This window comes from Rhinoderma darwinii, chromosome 2, assembly GCF_050947455.1.
Source record: "Rhinoderma darwinii isolate aRhiDar2 chromosome 2, aRhiDar2.hap1, whole genome shotgun sequence".
NCBI classification, from domain to species: Eukaryota; Metazoa; Chordata; class Amphibia; order Anura; family Rhinodermatidae; genus Rhinoderma; species Rhinoderma darwinii.
The window spans coordinates 354177832-354181613 of NC_134688.1; the positions used below are offsets into that span (position 1 = coordinate 354177832).

General features: G+C 43.6%; 1 non-coding gene across 1 annotated transcript; it reads right to left on the reverse strand.

Annotated features, from left to right (window-relative positions):
- Window positions 1-273: 273 nt before the first annotated feature.
- Window positions 274-345, reverse strand: TRNAW-CCA (transfer RNA tryptophan (anticodon CCA)). Its single transcript has one exon. It is a non-coding gene; the product is annotated as a tRNA-Trp (tRNA).
- Window positions 346-3782: the final 3437 nt, after the last annotated feature.

Sequence of the window (3782 nt, forward strand, 5' to 3'; positions counted from 1 at the left end):
ACTGGGCAGTGTATTATCCCCTAAACAGCATGGGAGATTTTCACTGCAAGATTAGTCAGTTATAACCCGTCACATACAAAGGAACTGCATGTTACTTGTCAGTCAAAGGAAAACAGCATCCAGGGAGTGTGAGGATTAACAGTGGAAAACCAAACACACTGCTTCAAAAAGATCCTTGTATAAAAGCCCTCTAATGGATGAGAAAAATCTACATTGGCGTTGCTGCTGACAAATTACTACAACGTAGCAAAAAAAAAACAAAAAAAAAAAACTTGACCCCGACGTGATTTGAACACGCAGCCTTCTGAACTGGAGTCATACGCGCTACCGTTGCGCCACGAGGTCTGTAGAAGGCTGCTTTTTCTCATTTGTTACTAGGAGGTGTATTATCCCCAACAGGCCTGACTAAACACACCATTCTTAGCATGATGTGAACAAAGCCTATGTGAACACGTTCGGTGTATGCTGAATGCAACCATAGGCCCATATTATCCAACGGAGGCCAAAAGAGTGTCCTTTTGGCCTTTGTCATGCTGCTTCAATAACATTCTTGTATAAGAGCCCTTGAATGGATGAGAGAAATTCGTATTAGCATTAATACTGACATAATAGGACGTAGTAAAAAAAAAACTAAAAACTTGACACCGACTTGATTGGAGCAGGCAGACTTCTGATTTGGAGTCAGACGCACTACCGCACCTCTACTTCCTCCAGTCATGAGACACCTGGTTTTCCCTTTCAGGAGACACATTCTTATATTATACTTATCTTACTATCTTCACCCCTACCGCAATCCTGTTCATAGCACCCGCATGTGTCTGTCAGTACGCAGCTCTGTCCCCACAGTGCACAGCCCTCCCCTCACCTGGAGATGTGGAGAAGCACGACCGGAGATTTCTTACCATGCCCCACACTTGCTGCAATGCTTTAACATTAGGACAGACAGACAACGGGGGATACACGCGGATTTTCGGCAACAGAATGCATTGCTGAAAATCCGCAGCGTAGTACAATAGCAGCAGTGTGGATGAGATTTGAATAAATCTCATCCACACACAGTGGAAAGATTGATTACTTACCAATAATTGGTTCTTCATGAACATATGACAGCACCCCTGGAAACACATCCCATTCGCTGGATAGGAAGCCTGGTGATATAAAAAAAAGGACATGCCTCTCCACACACCCAGTCTTTAGGAAGAACTCAGGATGAGAAAGAGAGTGACACATATATATGTATATACATACATATACACTAAATACAAAGACATTCCATCCGAATCTCCCATTGATCCTTAGATCTGTTCATCTATGAAAGGAAGTAACTGAAGTGGGAGAAACTAAGGGTGTGCTGTCATAGGTTCATGAAAAACCGATTACCGGTAAGGCTGGGTTCACACGACCTATTTTCAGACGTAAACGAGGCGTATTATGCCTCGTTTTACGTCTGAAAATAGGGCTACAATACGTCGGCAAACATCTGCCCATTCATTTGAATGGGTTTGCCGACGTACTGTGCAGACGACCTGTAATTTACGCGTCGTCGTTTGACAGCTGTCAAACGACGACGCGTAAATTGACTGCCTCGGCAAAGAAGTGCAGGGCACTTCTTTGCCACGTAATTTGAGCTGTTCTTCATTGAACTCAATGAAGCACAGCTCAAGATTTAGGAGCGTCTCAGAGCGTCTCAGACGCCTCGTAAATTACGAGGAGGAGCATTTACGTGTGAAACGAGGCAGCTGTTAACAGTCTGTCTTTTCACATGTAAATGCCTCTCATCGTGTGAACATACCCTTAGTAATCAATCTTTTACCCTATCACCTATGACAGCACCCCTGGAGATGTAAAATAGAACACCAAGTTTTAGGGTGGGACTACTGCTTGTAGAACTTTCCTACCAAAAGCCAGGTCAGTGGCTGAATGCAGCTGTAACCTATAATGCTTAATAAAGGTGTACTCCATGTAGCCGCCTTACAAATCTGGTCAAGAGAAGAGTTAGTTTTTTTCTTCCAATGAAGTGGATACGACTATAGTAGAATGAGCTCCAAAGAATTCTGGGGGATTAATGTTCTGGCCAAAATAAACTAAGGCCCGTTTAAGCCACCTTGCTATTGTTGGCCTGCTAGCTGCAGAAACCCTATTTGGACCCTGAAATTGAACAAAAAGATTCTCTGAAGACCACCAGTCCTTTGTGACCTCTACGTAGTGGACTAAACACCTCCTCAAATCTAAGAAATTAAACTCCGGCTACTTTGGATTTTTTGGGGAGTCACAGAAGGAGGGAAGAAGAATTTCCTGATCTTGATGGAAGGGGGAAATCACCTTTGGGAAGAACCCTGGTAAGGTCTTCATAATTACCCTATGCTCCAACACCAAAAAGTGTAAGGAGGAAAGGCCGAGAGTGCTTGACTTTTATTTACGCTACGGGTGGTGGTAACCGCTAGTAAAAAAAGGCCATCTTTAGAGTGACAAACTTGATGGACAAGGATGAACCCATGATGGCAGTAAGTTTATAGTCCCAGGGTGGAACTGAAGATTTTATTAGAGGTCTTATCCTTGAGGCTGCTATCAGGAACCTCCTGATCCAGGGGTGTTCCGCTAACTTGAAGTCATTAAAGGCGCTTAGAGCAGAAATTTGTACCATTAGCGTATTAGGCTTGAGATTTTTGATCAGCCCGGCCTAGAGAAAATCTAGAATCAAGGTTATATCAGGATCTGTTAAGGGATTTATATCAATTTCTGTAAAGGAAAGAAAAGCTTTCCAGACCCTTAAATATATTTTTGAGGTAACCCATTTCCTACTTGCCAATAATGTCGAAAAAATTGTTTCTGAAATACCGCTCTGAGAATCATCCTTTCAGTCTCCATGCTGTAAGATGCAGCCTGGTGTTGCTGGGATATACCACTGGCCCTTGGGACAGGAAATCTGGTTTGTCTGAGTATCTATGGTTGAGCTAAGGACAGCTTCCTCAGCCAAGTGAACGATGGTCTTTTTGGCCAAAAGGGGGTGATTAAGATGACCGAGGCCCTGTCCTCCCTGATTTTTTTTTAACACTCTTGGTAGTAGACAGAGAGGGGGAAAAAGCATAACCCCGCTCCTGACTCCAACACTGGGAGAGAACTTCTATGGCTACAGGATTGTCCCTGGGGTCTAGGGAGAAGAATTTGAACACTTTCCTGTTTTCCCTGGTAGCAAAAAGATCTATGGATCAATCCCCCACCTGGCAACTATCATACGGAAGACATTCTGGTTTAGGGACCATTCTGAGTGTAGCAACTCTTTTCTGTTCAAAAAGTCTACTACCTGATTGTCTTTTCCCTTTAGTGAGAAAATACCGAGCGTGGTTCCGGTGCAGTGTAAAACGTACCGAGCGTGGTTCCGGTGCAGTGTAAAACGTACCGAGCGTGGTTCCGGTGCAGTGTAAAACGTACCGAGCGTGGTTCCGGTGCAGTGTAAAACGTACCGAGCGTGGTTCCGGAGTTGTGTGTGTGTGTATATATATATATATATATATATATATATATATATGTATATATATGTGTGTATGTATATATATTATATATATATATATATATATATATATATACACATACACACACACACACACACACACACACACGGAGCTTGGTTCCGGAGACACATGTACGGAGCTTGGTTCCGGAGACACATGTACGGAGCTTGGTTCCGGAGACACATGTACGGAGCTTGGTTCCGGAGACACATGTACGGAGCTTGGTTCCGGAGACACATGTACGGAGCTTGGTTCCGGAGACACATGTAC